Here is a 20495-nt window from a genome sequence, read left to right as displayed (position 1 = left end):
AAGACAAATGGAGTGATAGTGCTTATCCTTAAAAATCTAAGGACTATAAAAGGACCCAACAGGGCCATAAAGGGGGGAATGGGTTATTCTCCAAATAAGGAGCTCCAAAGTGACAGTGCTACACTCAAGTAACAAGACTATACTCTTAAATTACAGCTAATGTGAAGGATACATAACAATAACAAACATGCAACATTGGACATATGCACCGACAATGGTACGAGACAAATACAGGATAAGGCAATATATACGATAACGATTAAGGCTTCTTCATGCAACTCCATGCTTGCATCCAAAGACGACCCCAACGTAATAATCACAGGAAAACTCTCTAGAAGGCCTAAATAAAACTTAAAAAGAAATAATTAAAATCAGATCAAGAAAAACACTAAAAACACCCGCCATAAAAAGGAAATACCTCTACAAAAAGAAGAAACTCATACTCTCATTCAAGCCCATAGGACTAAGGGTACCTAAGCGGTAAATCCACCGGCATTCCAATTGGGCTAGAGCCTTACTTAAGTTTCCTCCTCTGAAGCCCAAATCCCATTGATCAATCGCCTTCAAACATAACCCCCGAGGATTACAATCATGATATACCTTAAAATGTCTTGGTATGCTTTTTAAAGAAGTGATATCTTCTACCGTGGCCGCTTTTTCAATATCGAGAACATGTTCTCTTACTCGCAGTATAAATTCTCTTGTGGTGAGCCCCACATATACTTTCCCGCAAGGGCATTCCGCATGGCATATTACCTCCTTGGATCTGCATGTAAAATGTTTCCAAATATGGAAAACCCTGGATCCATCAGCATTTTTGAAGGTTTTACTCTTGGTGAGATTTAAACACGCCTTACACAGGCCACATGGAAAAAACCCTGGATTAGCTACTTTCCCATTTTTTATAATTTTACCGGCATCATAATGACTATGGACCAAAAGGTCCTTAAAATTGGCTGAACGCCGAGCCACACATTGAGGTGTCTCCGGTAAGATCTGTTTTAAGATAGGATCAATTAATAAGATGTTCCAATGTCGTAGGATAATCTCCTGCACATAATGCCACTGGCCATTGAATCTTGATATGAAACGTACCTGTGTATTATCTTCTATCAATTTCCTTTTCCCACCAAACAGTAGTTCGTTCCTAGGAGTGGTTGAAGCTCTTTTATACCCACTCTGGATCATTCTGCGGCTATATCCTCTGTCCTTAAATCTCATGGTGAGCTCCTGACTTTTTTTCAAATAGAAAGGGATCCGAACAGATTCTCTTTGCCCTTAGAAATTGGCCAATGGGGATACCACGGATGGTACTTGCTGGATGGGAAGTATCAGCCATCAAATAGGAGTTGGTGGCAGTAGGTTTTCTGAATATATCCGTGTGGAGTATTCCATCCGATGATGCCTCAATCCAAATATCCAAAAATTCCAAAGACCTGCCTGTTTTAAATGTAAGTTTCACATTAATATCATTATTTAATTTGTGAAACAACTTTACCAAGTCCACATCCATACCCTCCCACACAGAGAATATCATCGATATCTCATCCAATTTTGTACTTTTCCCATTTCTTCAAAATTATCTCCCATGAATGTCCCGTTCCCACGCTCCCAAAAAAAGGTTAGCATAGGAGGGGGCACATGAAGCCCCCATAGCTGTACCTTGTAATTGGCAGTAGATTTTTACATAATGTGTTTACTTTTAATGGGTCAGAACAAATTCCAATAGGATTAAGATGAGATCCACCAGATGTCCATCAATATTGCTCGAGCGTAGAAACCAGTATGTGGCCGCCAAACCATCTTTGTGCCTTATTGAGGTATAAAGAGCTTCCACATCTGCAGTTACAAGAACCATATTTTCCTCCAGTTGTACCTGGTCTATACGTTGTAAAGCCTGATTCATATCCCTAATGAAAGATGGAAGGGTAGAGACAATAGGTTTCAAAAAATCTACCACATCAGAGACAACCTCACAGATACTCCCATTTCCGGCCACAATTGGTCGTCCTGGGGGATCCAAAGGATTCTTGTGTACCTTCGGGATGAGATAGAATGTTGCCAGTCTAGGTTGGAAATCCCAAATCTTCTCCAGAAATGCTTTAGAGACTAACCCATCACAGAACGCCTTTTCAAAAATAGAAATTAAGGTCTGTTGGAAGGAACATAAGGGGTTATACGTTAACCTCTGATAAGATTTATCGTCAAGCAATTTCATAGCTTGACGTTCGTACATCTCAGTTGGCCATACAACTAAGTTACCCCCTTTATCAGCAGGCTTGATAACCACATCATTCAACATCTGTAAGTCCTTCAAAGCCAAACGTTCCTCAGCAGATAAATTATCCTTAAATTGATTATGTGCCAAATTTTCTATATCCCGTGTGACCATCCGGGTAAATACTTCATCCGTAGGGGATACACTTAGTGAGGGGAAAGTCCGAGACTTAACAAAAAGACCAGAGGGGACAGTACTCACCTCCTTCAATGTATTTTCCTCCAAAAGAGATTCCAAAACCTGTATGGCTTCATTTTCCTCAACCGTATTCAAGAGCAATTGGCTCCCATCTTTGGGTTTGAAATGATATTTCTTTAAAATCTTGCGAGCAAAAAGGTGGAGATTAGAGTTGAGCGAAACGGGTCGAAAAAATTCAAAAGTCGCCGACTTTTGGCAGTCGGGTTTCATGAAACGAAACCCGACCCTAGGATGAGGTCGGCCACGAGGTCGGCGACTGACGCGCCAAAGTCGCGTTTCAAAAGTTTGGCTGAAAGAGCGCAAAACAAACAGGATCCACGGACACTGTGGGCAACATGATGACCTAGGCACGGGTCACCACCATCTTTCAGAAGGGCATGCAAGTGATTGGCTTGCTTTGGTGGGCGTCACAGGGGGTATAAAAGGGCGTGCACGCCGACCGCCATCTTACTTCTGCCGATCTTAGTATAGGGAGAGGTTGCTGCTGATTCTGTAGGGAGAGCGTTAGGCAGGGAAGAAGACAAAAAAAACTGCTTCTGCTTCTAGCGATTTGGCCTGCACAACACACAAGTCACTGTGTGTGCAGTGCAAGGGGAGGCTATATTGTGGTGTTGGTTGTTGGGCTGCCTTCTAAGGCTTCCTGACACGCTGGCATTGCTGTTTACCCACTGCTCCGCAAACTGCTTTTTTAAAAGCAATCCAATCTCCCTTATCCTCTAGTCACTTTTGTCACAGCTGTGCCATCGAGCCTGTCACATAGCGCTCAGATATCAGTGGGCCTCACACAATCCACAAGTGTCCAGTGTCCAAAAGTGTGCGCAGAGATTCTAAATCTCCCCTGTCCTATAGACACCTTGTACCTTTTTTTTACATTACTATATAGTTTGTTGGATTTTGTCTACATTTCTACCAAAAATGAGGAAGGCTGGTGGAAGAGGCCGTGGAATTGGGCGGGGGTTGGCAGCTGGTAATGATGGTGTTGGTGGTGGATCTGATGGTAGTGGCAAGAGCAAAATAGGACCGAATGCAGGAGGTGCTGACCCTGCGTCATCGTCTGGCTACATAAGGCCTCGAACGCTTAGTTTTCTAGGAGTTGGCAAACCACTTTTAAAGCCAGAGCATCAGGAAAAAGTTTTGTCTTACATTGCTGACTCAGCCTCCAGCTCTATCGCCTCCTCTTCTTCAGTTGTAAAACGTAAAAGCACTGAGTCGTCATTGGAGGCTCATGTTCATGAACCACATCTTTCCTTGTGTCCTTCACCCCAACCAAGATTGAAGGATGATGCAGGCCATACTACTGATTACTCCATGGAGCTGTTTACACATACCATGCCTGGATTATCAAGTGAAATGGTGAATTACCCAGGCCAAGATGAATCTGACATGGAGTGCACTGATGCACAGCCGCTGATGGATGATTCTGCTGGTACATTCACTCAGAGCACTACATTGTCCTCGCAGTGTACAGAGCCAGATTTTGACCCTGATGAGACTCAGGTGCCCCTTCCTGCACACTATACCACCATACACGGTGACACAGAGAAAGGTGCACATGACATAGAAGAGGAGGTGATGGATGACCCAGTTGTTGACCCAGATTGGCATCCATTGGGGGAAGAGGGTGCTGCTTCCAATAGCTCAGATGAGGAGCATCCACAGCAGACATCAACATCGCAACAGCTGTTATCTGGCAGGCCCAGAGCACTCCAAAGACAGGTTCCAAACATCAAAAGAGTTGCTGGACAGCTTGTCCAGAGGGTCAAAAGATCACAGCGTGCTAGGCCGCAAAATGTCTGCCAAAGTAGGAAGAGTGCAGTGTGGCACTTTTTTGAACAAAATCCTCATGATCAGGCCAAGGTTATCTGTAAGAAGTGCGCAAAGACCTTTAGCCGAGGGAAAAATCGGAAAAATTTGAATACCAGTTGCATGCTTAGACATTTAACCAGCATGCACTTGCAAGCGTGGACACAACACCAAACCTCAAGTGCCACATGTGCAACTGATCACAACGAAGGTAGTCAGCAACGCTACATTGTTTCCCCCACTGTAAGCCCACCGGTTAGCACAGCAGCAAATGTTGAGGTGTCGTTGCAAGACCACAGCAGTCAGGGAATCCCACTGTTATATCAACGAAAGACTGATTCTAGGCCATCAGAAAGAACACCAACTCCATCACCATCATCAACCCTCTCTCAGTCCGCCCTGTCCACCGCTACTTCCACCATATGCAGCTCTCAAGTCCAGCTCACCATCCCAGACACTATGAGTAGGTCAAGAAAGTACTCAGTCTCTCATCCGCGTACACTGGGTTTGAACGCCCACATTGCCAAACTAATCTCGTTTGAGATGATGCCCTTTCGGTTGGTGGAAAGCGCAGCTTTCCGCGAACTCATGGCCTATGCAGTACCACGCTATGACCTACCCAGTCGCCACTTCTTCTCTCGCAAAGCCATCCCAGCCCTCCACCATCATGTGAAAGACCGCATTGTCCATGCACTCAAGCAGTCAGTGAGCGGAAAGGTGCACCTCACAACTGATGCATGGTCCAGTCGGCATGGCCAGGGCCGTTACGTGTCCATCACTGCGCACTGGGTTAATGTGGTGGATGCAGGGTCCACAGGGGACAGCGGTGGTGGGACAGTGCTGCCTAGCCCACGGTATAGGAAACAGTTGGCTGTAGGCGTTCGATCCTCCTCCTCCTCCTCCTCCTCCAGAAGCGAAAGCTCGTCCACAGAGCGCAGTCGTACGAGCACTCCATCTGCAGCTGCCACTGTTGCACACGATGTGACCCCCTATCGAGCAGCTAGTGGAAAGCGTCAGCAGGCTGTGTTGCAGATGATGTGTTTGGGCAACAGACACACCGCCGAGGTGCTGGCCGAGTACTTGAAGCGACAAACTGAGTCATGGCTGGGCAGTGTACATCTTGAGGCAGGCAAGGTAGTTAGTGATAACGGACGTACTTTTGTGGCAGCCATAGCCCTTTCAAAACTCAGCCACATACCTTGCTTGGCTCACACCTTGAACCTGGTGGTGCAGTGCTTCCTCAAAAATTATCCGGAGTTAACAGCCCTGCTCCAGAAGGTGCAAAGACTGTGCACGCACATCCGCCGGTCGCCTGTACATTCTGTTCGTAAGCAGAAGCTGCAGCGATTGCTCCACCTTCCCAACCACCGCCTCATTATCGACATTGCAACAAGGTGGAACTCCACCCTGCACATGGTGGAGCCGCTGTGCGAGCAGAGGCAGGCCATAATGCATTTGTGGGAGGATACACGGCCAGGCACTTTGAGAGCAGACATGGAGTTGACAGGCGTGCAGTGGTCGAAGCTGAAAGACCTTTGTAAAGTCCTTCAGTGTTTCGAGGAATGCACACGGCTGGTAAGCGCAGACGACGCCATCCTAAGCATGAGCATCCCACTTATGCGTCTGCTCATGCAAACTTTGACGCACCTTAAGGAGCAGGCGTCTGCAGCCAATGTTGATGAGGAGGAGGGAATCCTTGATGACATTCAGCCATTGTCTGCTCAGGGACCTCTCCTGGACGAGGTGGAGGAAGAAGAGGAGGAGGATGATGGGGATGATTACTTTGGGGAGGAGGATGCATCTCGTGGGGAAAGTGAAAATGTTGGCGTGGCAAGGTCTGGTACAGGGTTTGTGCGTGACTGGAGGGATGTGGTTTTGCCAGAAAGTGCTCCTCCACCCAGCACTCGCAGTGCATTATTGACACCGGGAACATTGGCCCACATGTCAGATTATGCCTTGCGGATCCTAAAAAGGGACCCCCGCATTGCCAAAATGATGAATGATGACGACTACTGGTTGGCCAGCATCCTGGATCCATGCTATAAAGGCAAATTACAAAACATCATGCCACAGGAGAACCTTGACCTAATATTGGCTAATAAACAAGCAACTCTGGTAAATCGGTTGCTTGAGGCATTCCCAGCACACAGCAGCGGTGATGGTTCTCACACGAGCCGTACGGGCCGGGGGCAGCTTGGCAGAGGTGTTCGTGGTGCACACAGCAGAAGTGGCGTTGGAGACAGGGGTTTCATGACAATGTTGTGGACTGATTTTTCAAATACCGCTCACACAACTGGTAATACTGCATCGATGGAAAGTGACAGGAGACAGCAGTTGTCAACTATGGTTACAAACTACTTTTCCTCCCATATCGATGTTCTCCCACACAGGTCATTCCCCTTTGACTATTGGGCCGCTAAACTGGACACCTGGCCTGAATTGGCCCAATATGCCTTACAGGAGCTCGCTTGCCCAGCTGCAAGTGTGCTATCGGAAAGAGTCTTCAGTGCAGCTGGATCAATCCTGAAAGAAAAAAGGACCTGTCTGTCAACCCAAAATGTGGATGATCTAACCTTCATTAAAATGAACCACGCATGGGTTTCCAAGGATTTTGTCCCAACATCCCCTGATGACACATAGGGTGACAGAAAAATGGCTTGCTTTGGTCCACCTCTTCCTGGTACTTCACTTATTTCGCCTTTTGCATCAGCTGAATGTCCAACATCAACATATGCCACTTTCTAAAACTCCCTAACTGTGCTGCCTCCCCCCCATGGCCGGGGTCAACACCTAGCGCACGACACCGTGCAAGTGCCGTTGCCCTGGACAGGTGGGTAGGCCGACTCTTGGGCGCGGGCACTGGCACAGGGTCACTCATAGTGCAATCAAGTGTCTCTGACGGTGGTGGTGCACACCCGCCGTCAGACACACCGCTGTACTATGAGGGGCCCAGTGCCAGTACCGACGCCCACGAGTGGGCCCCCCTTGCTTGGGCAGGGCCCCAGCATTTGCAATCTTTACCTCTCCCTGCTCCTCCGCTGTGTAATCTGGGCCGTCAAATCCATACTGGGCCTAACACCGTCTGAGCCTGCCTCCTGAGACATATATTTTGAATGTGTACGCTATCCATACATGTTATCTGGGGATACGGTACCCTTTCTAACCTTTGTGCAATCCATACTGGGCCTAACACCGTCTGAGCCTGCCTCCTGAGACATATATTTTGAATGTGTACGCTATCCATACATGTTATCCGGGGATACGGTACCCTTTCTAACCTTTGTGCAATCACGTGCAATCCATACTGGGCGTGAGAACGGCTGGCGAGCTGTTAAGCAAGCTACAGCACCTGTCCAGACAAGTACAGGGATTCCCTAGCGAGGAGACTTATTTGATTGTTTTCAATGTTGGGACAGCAATTTTTGGGGAGCACTATACTCTGGAGAATGATAGATGGGGCCCACCATACACTGGAACATTCCAAAGGTGGACATCAGACACTGGAGCAGCATTTACAGGGCCCATTATACACTAGAGCATTAGAAATGGGGCCCATTATGTTTGGAGCATTATTTGGGCCCATAAGACAGTGGAGCTTCATCCATGGGGACCAACATATACTGTAGCATTATGTGGAGCTCATCATATACTGTTTCAAACATTATATGGGACCAATGATTCTGTATGGAGAAATAGATGGGCCTCATCATGAGATGTAAAAAGTGAAGTATTTTTCATTGTACTATACCGCTATTTCTCTGCCGTATTGGAGCATGATGAGTTGTGGTATGTGTTAAAGGGGCGCTCTTTCGCCCAGGGCACATGAAAACCTGCAGCCAGCCCTCCCCCCCCCACAACTTTAGCCAAATAACCCCCATTTTTCAGTGCGTAACTTGTATTATGAAGTTAATTAAGGTTGACAAGCTTAAGTAAGAAGAATTGATGCTTTTGGCATTCAAATGGGCACTGTATGTGTTTCCTGTCCTCCTCTCACTGCCGACTTTTATTCCCCATTGACTTACATTGGGTTTCGTGTGTCGGGACGACCCCGACTTTTCCCTATAATCGGACGATCTTGCTCGACCCGACTTTTGGATAAGTCGGGTTTCACGAAACGAAACGCGACCCTAAAAAACCAAAAGTCGCTCAACTCTAGTGGAGATCCTTTATGGCAGTAAAGGCATATAAATGAGAGGTAGGAGAAAAGGTAAGACCTTTTTCTAAGAGCTCAATTTGTATTGATGTTAAGGGGTGTGAAGATAAATTAATCACCATCAAATTATCCCTGGATTTCCTAGATCTTTGTATCCTATTAAATATCTCTGGATATTTTCGTTTTGCTCCACTTCTTAATTGGAAATCCCTCTGTGTTATTGCTCCATTATAGGACCAACTGCTTTCACTGCCTGATGCACTAGATGCATCAGAAACTTCCTGAGATCTCTGTGCAGAACCACCATCAGACTTCTTCTGCTGCCAACGGTATACTTTATTCATGTCATAATCTTTAGTATCCCTTAGAAATTTTTTGAGTTTCCCTTTACTGACTTCATCCTCCCATTTATCCACTTCTATGCCCAAATCCTTGAGCCATACTTCAAGGGAATCCTTGGTCATACTACTTGTTAATGTTTTATAAATACCCTCCAAATCATCATCCAGCACTTTAAGGGATAAAGTATTGTGTTCTATGATGATTTTAATAAAGTCCAGCGAACAATTAGATGCCGTACTCACCCATCTGGTAATTAAATCATCATTATTCAAATCAAAAGTAGGGTAAAGCTGAACCCTCAATCCCCTGGGGATAACTTTTTTACCCAAATAATTTTCCAAAGCTGCTCGATTCCACCAGATCTTAGTCTTTTTATGAAGGGCATTTTTATATTTGAGCATGAGTTCCTTATTAGACGTAGAGGCATCCTGGGAAACGTACACAGCATCTTGCTTAAATAAATTCACAGCTTTAGAACGTCAAGTCTGTTCCTTGGCCAAAAAATCCATTGCTGGACAATCTGTTAAAAAACAGCAAACACTAATATAACAACAATAGTCCAATTAAGATAAATAGGGCACTTCAACCAATGATACACAACAAATCCCACATATCACACAGTAGGAAAAAGAAGAGATCCCACAATATAATATAATAAACAAGGTATATACTTTAATGAAAAAAAATCACTAAAACCAGCGTGAAATAGCAGCAAGATTGCCATGAAGAGGACACACCGCAAAGGCCTTTATCAGGACTATATATGCATGCAGCATGGCATATAAACATACAATTAACATATGGTTACATAAAAAAGATATATAATATGCAGTGCTTTGTTATAGTTAATGCCCAAATATGAGCTCTACAATAGAGTAATCTCCAGACACAATGGCTGTAGCAAACACCATAAAAAGCCCATACTGCAAAGAGAGATACTATACCATTGCTAATGAAGTCCTAATAATGCTCAGGAACTCGGCTCCATAGTAGTAGATGCCACGCACACATCACTGAAAAGCTTCTGGTATATTTCTAATGTCAACTCAGACCAAGGACAGATCAAATAATTACACCCGGTGGCCATTTTCAGGATTTCTAACTCACTGTACACCTTTTCCTCCTTACATTTATTCTTTATTATTTTTACAGCCACGAGTTCCTCACTGACTGGGTGTGATGCCAAGATGACCTGAGGTAAAAATCACAACAGATCAGAACAAACTGCCATATATTATATGAATCTGTGTAATGGATCACTACAATGAATATGTATGTCCCTCCAGTGTATCTGGTGCAGGATACATTGGGGAACACTGAGGATAAATCCACACTTGTCCAAATCCTCCCTCACCAAGCTCTTTACAGAAGTCAAAACTGCACAGGTCAATAGGGTTTTGTGTTGTCCACATCTCTGAAGGGTAAAGCACAGCATCTGGCATCACTATTGTCTAGAGCTGGCATGTCTGCGGCATCAGAGATCATCATATACCTTCTAACTGCAGGGATTATACAAGATTTATTAAAATTTTATTTGAATCTCCAAATTTTACCCAATAAGAAATAAAATTACCCTATTTGGTATCACTACAACTGAATAAGTACAAAAATGTGGTGTAATCCTTACTTCTGGAGCCTTAGTATTTGTTACTGTAAAAACTACTGAGTCACCCTCCCAGGGCTGCGGGGTACTCGGTACCGCAACAGTGTCAGGGGAACGTGTCACAGCAGCGGTTACCCAGACCGTGGCCCTGGGAGCCCAAGTCAATGGCGGTATATGAAGTTAGTGAAATGGAACAGTTTGTGACGCCACCTGCGGTGCTCAGCAATGGAGGTGTTAAGCCAACGCTGCAGGCACATCCTCTGGGACAGATGTTGGGATGCAGCAGTGATGGTATAGCCCTCCACAGGCAGGGCTGATGTCCCAGGGCAGTGTAGTTGTAATGGGAAGGTGCAGGCAGTGTAAAGGATGGTACCCAGATGTAGTGGTGCTGAGCAGGTTGGCGCAAGAATGAATGGAGGACACCGAGGCTTGTAGTTCCAAGGCTTTACTCGGTCTGTGGTACACAAGGATGCCTGCCTCCGGGCCATGTCCTCGGGGTCAGAGACTCTGCCAACCTCCAGGCCAGATAGAAAGCTCCTCTCCAACACTCCACCAACATGTACCTATCCTGAACGACTCCTCTATAGCGCCTTTAAGTGTGAAGATCTCCAGTACTGTGGTACTCTGAAGTTCCTCCTGTCAGATGTTCTTAACAACTCTACTCGCATGGCAGACAGCTGTAGCCTCTATCGGGGACTCCTTTCTCCAGAGTCCTGGCTCTCTATTCAGTTGCTGTTGTGCCCCAAGTCTTAGATGGGAGTAGTGAATTTACAGCCAACTACTCCACCGGTGTCTGCTGCAGAACCATAAGTGTCCATACAACCTCGGGGAGCGGGACCCGGCCTTCCGCTGAGAAACTAATAGGCAGGGTTCCTCTTCCAATCCACGTCTCCTCTCTGTTCTCCTACTCCTTCGTTCCGCACTGTTCTTTCTAATGGAAGCTTAGGTTGCAGTTCTACGTCTTTCTCCTTCTGTTTCTTTCCCGTGCCAGCTGGCTCAGATCACTGAGGCAGATGCAGCACTCCTTCCTCCATCCCTTTTTCAGGGATCCCCACTCCTCCTGAGTTGCTTCCTTCCTCACTGTCCCTCTGTCAGACTGAACCTTTAATCCTACACTTTCCCTCTTTTATGTATCTTAACTCCACCCACCTCCCAGCACATCCAGTGTTCCTTGCAGGGAACCACCAGAGGTGCCCTGCTACTCTCTAAGCACTGAGCCGCAATGTGTTTGTGCAGAACTACCCTGTTGTGTGGGGTGTGAGAGTTGGACTGTGGAAAGGAGTTTCCACCTTACCTGGATGGTGGAGCACTACACCTTAAAAGAAGGTGCAGTACCTCTGGCGACTGAGCCTCAGGGGCGCCACACTACAGCTACTGGTTATCTGGAAGTTCCATGTTTTCACCCAATCTTCATCTCCTTCTGTAATTAAGAATCCAAAATTTTCCCAAAATTGTGTCCTTAACCACATCTGTTTTGGGTGTTGCAACTTTCCCTTTTGTGATCACATCATTTGTAATATCACCTGACCACACAGAATCCTCTTAGGCTGGTTTCACATTTGCGTTTTTTAGCGCTGGAAAAAAACGCTAACCTGCGCATGCGTTTTTTCCCCTATATTTAACATGGGTGCGCATACCTGCGCGCTTGTAAGCGCATGTATGCGATTTTCATGCGCTGCGTTTTTTTGGGGTGTGCGATTGGATTTTCCAGACGCATCATGTTGCATTTTTTGGCCCTGCAAAAAAGCGCATGTGCACATATGCGCACGTTTTGCGCTAAAAATGGCCATTATAGCCTATGGATGCGCATATGTGCGCACTGGCATGCTCATGTAAGCGTTTTTTTGCATATGCGTTTTTTTTTTTTAACCATGGAATTTAGGGGTTTGGGTTAGAGTTAGGGTTAGTTAAGGGGGTTTAGGGTCAGGGTTAGGGTTGGGTTTTGGGTCAGGGTTAGGGTTAAGTATGGTTTGGTTAAGGGTTAGGGTCAGGATTAGGGTTAAGTATGGTTTTGTTAAGGGTTAGGGTCAGGGTTAGGGTTAGGGTTAGGGTCAGGGTTAGGGTTAAGTATGGTTAGGGTTAGGGTTAGGGTTAGGGTTAAGTATGGTTTTGTTAAGGGTTAGGGTTAGGGTCAGGATTAGGGTTAAGTATGGTTTTGTTAAGGGTTAGGGTTAGGGTTAGGGTCAGGGTTAGGGTCAGGATTAGGGTTAAGTATGGTTTGGTTAAGGGTTAGGGTTAGGGTCAGGGTTAGGGTTAAGTATGGTTTTGTTAAGGGTTAGGGTCAGGGTTAGGGTTAGGGTTAGGGTCAGGATTAGGGTTAAGTATGGTTTTGTTAAGGGTTAGGGTCAGGGTTAGGGTTAGGGTTAGGGTCAGGGTTAGGGTTAAGTATGGTTAGGGTTAGGGTCAGGGTTAGGGTTAGGGTTAAGTATGGTTTTGTTAAGGGTTAGGGTTAGGGTCAGGGTTAGGGTTAAGTATGGTTTTGTTAAGGGTTAGGGTCAGGGTTAGGGTCAGGATTAGGGTTAAGTATGGTTTTGTTAAGGGTTAGGGTTAGGGTTAGGGTCAGGGTTAGGGTTAAGTATGGTTAGGGTTAGGGTTAGGGTTAGGGTTAGGGTTAAGTATGGTTTTGTTAAGGGTTAGGGTTAGGGTCAGGATTAGGGTTAAGTATGGTTTTGTTAAGGGTTAGGGTTAGGGTCAGGGTTAGGGTCAGGATTAGGGTTAAGTATGGTTTGGTTAAGGGTTAGGGTTAGGGTCAGGGTTAGGGTTAAGTATGGTTTTGTTAAGGGTTAGGGTCAGGGTTAGGGTTAGTTAGGGTTTAGGGTTTGGGTTATGGTTAAGTATGATTTGGTTAAGGGTTAGGGTCAGGGTTAGGGTTAGGGTTAGGGTCAGGGTTAGGGTTAGTAAAGTCATGGTTTGGGTAGTGTGAGGGGCCACCTAAAAATGTTGGAAAAAAACGCAAACGCGGTAAAAACGCACTAAAAACGCATACAAACGCTTAAAAACGCTGCGTTTTTTTCATGCATGCTCATAAAAATGCTTGAAAAAATCGCAGCAGTTGTATGCTTATTTATGCGTTTTTTCAATGCGTTTTTTTGCTGGAAAAACGCGCTGCAAAAAAAATCAAGTGTGAAACTAGCCTTAATCTCTTATTTCTGTATTCCAGTAAAACACATCTGTAGGACTGCATTCCCATGTGCCTGTCTTATTAGTGTGTATGTAATCTCTTGTAACTGTGTGAACTTAGTCTTGGGTCCTGTGGTAGCATGTAATATGTCAGTGTCGTGAATGAAGTGTAGCTCAATACAGCATTTTACACCATAACCCATGCAAATGTTTCCAGTAATATCTGCTGAATTGTCTGGTATGTCTTCATCTATTAGGTATTGTAGACTAGATCCCCTTGGACTTTGTGAATGTAGAGTTTTTGGCCAGGTTCATTCACTTCACTAGTATTTATTCCATGATGCAAAAGATTTTCTGCATAGATCAGTTGAAATAGTATAGAGTAACAGAAATGTGATTCCCATCAAATAGCTTTTCCTGAGAAATGTCTCCTGTAGGATTGGTGTTGAATCAAATCCATCAAAGACAGGATGTGTCATATTCCAGCTCTTATTGGAATCCATTTCTTCCTAAAATAAATGCAGTATCATTCTGCAATATACAACTTGCATTGATCAACATGTACCCACACTTTATTGTCTGTGGGTAATTTTAACCACATTAGATGCTGTTGAATAAGAATCATAACTTGTCCCATGGTTTCAATAACCTCAAAGGGACCTTCCCAGTTCCTTTCCCAAGGTCCATTCTTCCTGACAGTTTAATCCTCACTAGAGCCCCTTTCTTGAATGGAGATTCATATGGTGTCTCCATTCTCTGCGTTCTTGATGCAGCATGTGGAAGTATGGCTTTCAAGCTTTCCTGCAACTACTGCAACCATTTGGGCCTTGCAACAGCATCTGTTTGAGGTGTGGACAAAACTGGTTCATGTGGAAAAAATGCATTTTTCTTCCTGTCATTAGTTCGAAAGGAGGAAATGGAGTTATGGAAGAAGTGACATGCTGCATTTTTTTGGACCACACAAAGAACGCATGGAAAAAACCACAGCGTGTGCACAGCGGTTTTTTTTTTCAATTGTTACCACCCACCTTTCGTGTCTCCCTTTTTTTCCCTCATAGACTGTAAGCTTGCGAGCAGGGCCCTCATTCCTCTTGGTATCGGTTATGATCTGTGATTATTATGCTGTAATGTCTACTATACAAGTCCCCTCTGAAATGTAAAGTGCTGCGGAATATGTCGGCGCTATAGAAATAAAATTTATTTTTCATTGATTTAGGCTATGTGCACACGATGCATTTTACCTGCGGATCAGCAGCAGATTTTACCAGGCAGAAACGCTGCAGATCCGCGAAGTGATTACAGTACAATGTAAATCAATTAAAAAAAAAAAACCGCTGTGCACACGCTGCGTTTTTTCCGCGCGTTTTTTGTGCGGTCCAAAGAAAACAGCATGTCACTACTTGTGTGGTTTTCCACCTACTCCATTCTCCAAATCTGCAGTGGAAAACCGCAATAAAAATGGAAGAAATCCGCAGGAAAAATGCAGGTCATTTGACCTGCGGATTTCTTAATCTGTGCGGAAAAAATCCGTTGGAAGAAAATCACCGTGTGCACTTAGCCTTACATTGTACTGTAAATCACTTTGCGGATCTGCAGCGTTTCTGTCCGGTAAAATCTGCTGCGGATCTGCTGGAAAAATGCATCATGTGCACATGGCCTGAGTGTTCCATTGTTCTGCAGTGCTCCCAGTGGAAAGACTTAGTATTGCAGTATTCAGTGACATGTCATGGATGTCCATAATGGTTGTAATTCCAAGGAGTCTTAGAAAATTTCCACTTCTGATGCAAGATTGTGTGATGCTTTATGCATGGATCAATCAGAACCGTAGACTTCTGTCTCAAGATTCATGTTCTGTTTTTATCATAAATTAAAGCTGTTGGCTGTCCTGCATCTATTACCAATTCTTCATCAACTGCCAAGTTCAGGATCATTCACACGTCAGTGTTTGGTCAGTATTTTGCATCAGTGTTTGTATGCCAGAGCCAGGAATGGAACTTACCGAGAAAAAATATAATTGAAAGACTGACTCCTGTTCCTTATTTTGGAGACATTCCTGGTTTTGGCATGCTAATACTGATGAAATACTGATGTGTGAAAGAGGCCTTAGTCTGAGTTGACAAGTTGGCACATAATCTAGTAAAAAATGGCTCTCAGCTTGGTATTATGGTGACAATTTATTCCAGGAGTAGTACACAGTAGTAAAGGTTTTGGTCAGACAAGTGACCTTCAGTGTAATAGCTTAACATAGACATATATGATCATGGACACACATGAGTTGAGACTGGGCAAGAAGCTGCATGAAGGTAAAACTTACTAGCTGTATGAGCTCCTCAATTACCCTGGCTTTGTCCTCATGCAGTCCAAGGACCAGATCACAGCGGGCAATGCAGCTAGGAAGGACCACATTGAGAGGAAAGCCTCCATCTCCATCAAGACCACCAGCTGCATATTCAAACTGCTACAAGAATCTGGTATCAAGATAGCATTTGTGGCTAAGTACTGTGCATCTGGTTCATTGCCACTCTGTGAGATGATCCCTATAGAGTGGATGTGCAAGAGAATAGCCACCAGTTCATTCCTGAATAGAAATCCTGGGGGTACCAGAAGGATATACATTTTATCCTCCTAAAGTATAGCTGATGTGAACTCATTTTCTGGTTTACCTCTGGCTTCTGGTGAGGGTGGTGCAGCTGGCTGTGTTGACAGAGGAGTCGTGAGTTCTCCATTTGAGCTCCCTCTAGTGGTGGCAGTAGGTAATGAAGCTGTTCTAAATGGCAGAGACCTGCCACCTGAGGAGGAGGACTGTGAGTGGACTGTTGTGAGTTCATTTTCCCCTTCACCGTCGATGTCTGTCTGATGAACTCCCTCTTCTGGTGAAGGAAGGTAGTGAGGCTGATTACCAAACACCTGATCTGTAGATGACTGGGTAACAGGAAATTCTGACTGGATATAAGGCAGCCGACGCCCTTCTGAGTTGCTGGTGATTTCTCTGCAGGATTCTTGGAGACCAGTCTGATTCCTGCTGCCCAAAGATAAGCTTTTGCTCTGCTATTGAACTTATTAGTTTTGTTTACCTTGTTTTTTGGAGTTCAGCCATCCCCAGTCGGGGGTGTGCGGAGTTCCATTTTTGTCTCTGATCAGTTTGTCTCTTTACTCTGTCTTCAGAATTTACATGAGTGCTGATAGTCTTTTTGAAGTCCTAGCGACTTCAGGGCCTGTTTTTTCCTATCAGACGGTTGGCACATTTTTTTGGTAGGGTTTTTTTACGGATTGCAGACAGCAGCTTTTCTATCCTGTCCTTTTTAGTTAGCTTGGGCCCCATCGTTTGCTCAACCTATCTTTCTATCTGTGTTAGTGTTTTCATCTTGCTTCACTGTCATTATATGTTGGGGCTGCCTATTGCTTTGGGGTCTGCTCTGGGGCAGTTTAGATTTCCCTTTTCTTTCTTTAGGCCTATTTAGTTCTCCGGCTGTGATTGAGGGGTCTAGGGCATCGTAGGAACCCCCCACGGCTACTGTTAGTTGTTGTGGATAGGATCAGGGGACTGCAATTCGATAGCTACCAACCTCTCCGGTTTTCTGGACTTAGCTTGTATTTTGGTTTTTTCCTCCTTCGGTGACTCATAACAGTGGACATCAGGAGTTTCTGAGTGGATTTAAGTCAGCCGACTCCCTAATTTTGTGCTGGTGATTTTTCTCCTGCCCTGAGGCTCTGGTTTCCAGTTCTGTTCCTGCGTTCTCAAGCTAAGTGTGCTCTGCTATTTCTTCACATGAGATTTGGTCTGGTTTACTCAGGTTTTTGTGGTCAGCCAGCCCGTGCTGGGGCTGTGCTGAATTTCCATTCTTATATCTGTTTATGCCAGTTTGATTTTTGTCCCTGATCAGATTGGTCTTTTTGCTCTGTCATCAGAATATACCAGAGTGCTGATATAGGAAATTGAAGTCTAGCGACTTCAGGGTTTTTGTTATCAGAAAGTGCTGGACATTTTTTGGCAGGGTTTTGTACGTGATTGCAGACAGCATCTTTCCTGTCCTTTCTAGTTGGTGTGGGCCCCATCATTTGCTCAGCCTATTTTTCTATCTGTGTTTGTGTTTTCATCTTGTCTTACCAACAAAACATGTTTGGGGGCTGTCTCTTGTTTTAGGGTTTGCTCTGGGGCAGTTTAGATTTCCCCTTTTCTTGCATTAGGCTTATTTAGGTCTCCGGCTGTGACGAGGCATCTAGGATCATCGTAGGTACGCTCCACTGCTGCTGCTAGTTGTGTGGCTAGGATGAGGGAGCTGCAACCCGCTAAGCTACCAACCTCTCTGGTTTTCTGTGGCTTAGCTTGTTTTTGTGTTTTCCTCCTCGGTGACTCATTCATAACATATAGCTGTCTTTCAAGGATGATGCCAATAAAGACTCTCAATGGTCTGAAGATCAGCTGATTGCAACTAAACTGTGCTGGCCTTGTGATTGGCCAGGCAGAGATGGACATCATGAACCATTCCACAGTGGCCATCTTTGAAATTCTGGAAAAAACATGGTCAGCACAAGACTGCACCCGAGTGAATATGAAGATTGAGTTTGGTGTGGATGTGACCAAAAAAGAAATGGTCTTTGCTGATGTGATTGATAATGACTCTTGGCATCTATGGCCCTCAGGTGATCAGACCCAGCAGAAGGATGAACAGACTTGCCACAAAAAGTCAAAAGAAGCTGAGTGGGTTGCAGACAAAGTGGAGTTACTGGTGACCTAGTCATAGCCAAGAATGGATTGTTGTTGATGAGGTAAATTTCTGACCTAGTCCACTGTGAAAAGATTAAGCAATCTGTGCTAATTATGGCATCCCACATGAACTGAGGGACATGTCTGAACACAAAGGACCTGATGAGACTGCCTGTGTGTTGGTCTCTCCAGGCATGTGATGTGACTGTCACACAGCCGCAACACATGCAGCTGCGGCGCCTAACCACTGATAAATGGGAGTGCTCCAGGTTTCCGATGCAGCTATTTGGAAACCGCTAATGGTGTTCAGATAAGCCCTAGTGATGGGCGAGCACTAAAAAGCTCGGGTACTCATTGGTTGGATCCAGCAAATTGGAATACCCGATAAACCCGTGTAATGAGCTCAATGTAAGTCTATGGGAAAATTGGGAAAAGTAAGCACTTGTGCCATGACCTCCCACCCCAACCCCCCTCAGGTGATTTTGTGGCCTAAAAAAAATCTGAAATCATTAGGAACAGTGTTCAAATTACATGATATCATCATGGGGAATACCCCTGGAAGCATTTCAGACTCCCAGGTCACAGCTATGAACAATGTAGTCAGTCCTATACCATTTTTACAGGCACACAATAAAACATACAAAAATGAAACTGAAATGGATTTTCCTGGGAAATATGTTAAGGAACATCCTTTTCATGGTAATTTGTATGGAAGACAAAATAAATAACCCAAAACAGAAATGTTCTTCCACCACTTGGACTATGTTCACAACTAGTGTTTTGGTTGTTTTTCTCAAATTTAGCATTGCTTTCAACCAAGACAAATGCATTCACTTGGGAAATGTCACTTGAGGAAGTGGAGACAAAAGGGAGATGGTAGAAAATGCTTCTTGTGTATGGTGCAGCCATTAGTAGAAGATGGGGGGTGTTCCCATAGTGCTGCATGAAGTATAATTCTGAATTTCAAATTCTGTTCTGTGCTCACCTCCATGGTTAGTGATGAGAAGGGCTCTTTTACTCTAATTGGGTACTGTTCCAGAAGCTTCTTGAATCATCTTTATCAAGTTGCTCTCCTGGATTGATTCCTTCTTCCACTTCATCTTCTTGGTCTTCTTTCTTCTGGCTACTTTCTCCTCTTAATCGCTGTAGATCTGTGGAACTAGACAGACAAGTTAGTTAACTTACACTATCAATGGTAGTGATAACTAAAACTAATTGAATAAACATCTTCCATAATGCATCATTGCTTATCTCCACTCCTATAAAAATGGGTGGCAGGGCTGCCTGTGCCTGGAGGTGAGACTTATTTTGTGCTTTCTCCTTTTTCTCCCAATATTATTGTTCAACTTCAGATGGGAAATTCCTTCTTGCTGATGTTTATGGTTGATGTAAGTTTCAGCAAGTTCTCGATCTTCAAAGGTTTTCTTGTGCCATTTGGTAAAATAGCTCTTGCCTCTTTTGCACTCACCAAAGGTTGATGAAATCTAGAGAGAAAATACGTTAGTGCTAGTGACTACCACACAAGTAAGCACACAATTCCTACTATTCAAGCCACATGTCATTGTCCTCAGTACTAATCCTCAATTCCCAATTCAGACCATCCTGACCAGAAGCACAGGCAATCGCTACCTCTTGGTGTACAATTGTAAGTGGAAAAGTCAGGTCCAGCTTCTTGGTGCAGTTGAGCATTTGCTGTTTCAATATATGCAATAGTGCAACACACAGACCCCTACTGCCGTCCTATGCATTTTGCCTCTTGGACTAAGACTTCATAAGAGTCAAAACACACAGGCTGGCAAGAGGCGTCTGTTTGCTGTGATATACTGGATTATGTATTAAAACAGCAATAAATTAGTAACTGCACCTAGAAGCTGGACATGTCTTTTCAACGTTTCCTACTCTTCACTCACTTCTCATGGAGCTTTTCCAAGTCCTTCCCAGAATGTGTAATGGGTTGTCCTTTTAACGTCACAGAAAATGGTTAACCATCTTTGAATTCTTCAGCTGAGTTGGTCAGATAAATTTGAGGTATGTTTCCAATAGCTATTGAATAAAAATTGTGTTAAGGATTTGCTTAGCTGAACATAGAACAAAGTAAATAAATTGATTTACCCTTACACACATCTTCCTGCCAGGGCTGTATTGTTTGTGCTGCCCTAGGCACATTTAGTGCTGCCTCCCCCATTGGTGAGCATGAGTAATGCAGACCCTGTCGTCAGTGACTTGGGCTACTGTCAAATCAGCGATTTTTGCATTATGCAGCAGATCTGGTAGTTTTTCTGCATTTGCC

At 44.6% G+C, this 20495-nt stretch overlaps 1 long non-coding RNA gene and 1 pseudogene across 1 annotated transcript in view; both read left to right on the top strand.

The window, feature by feature from the left end:
- Positions 1–20495, top strand: part of LOC141047986 (uncharacterized) — a 308665-nt gene that overhangs the window by 108124 nt on the left and 180046 nt on the right. The window lies entirely within an intron of this gene.
- LOC141048018 (bifunctional phosphoribosylaminoimidazole carboxylase/phosphoribosylaminoimidazole succinocarboxamide synthetase pseudogene) lies at positions 15758–18405 on the top strand (annotated as a pseudogene).

Source organism: Dendrobates tinctorius, unplaced genomic scaffold (genome assembly GCF_039654945.1).
Source record: "Dendrobates tinctorius isolate UK_male_01 unplaced genomic scaffold, ASM3965494v1 ptg000131l, whole genome shotgun sequence".
NCBI lineage: Eukaryota > Metazoa > Chordata > Amphibia > Anura > Dendrobatidae > Dendrobates > Dendrobates tinctorius.
This window is presented reverse-complemented; position numbering and strand designations above follow the sequence as displayed.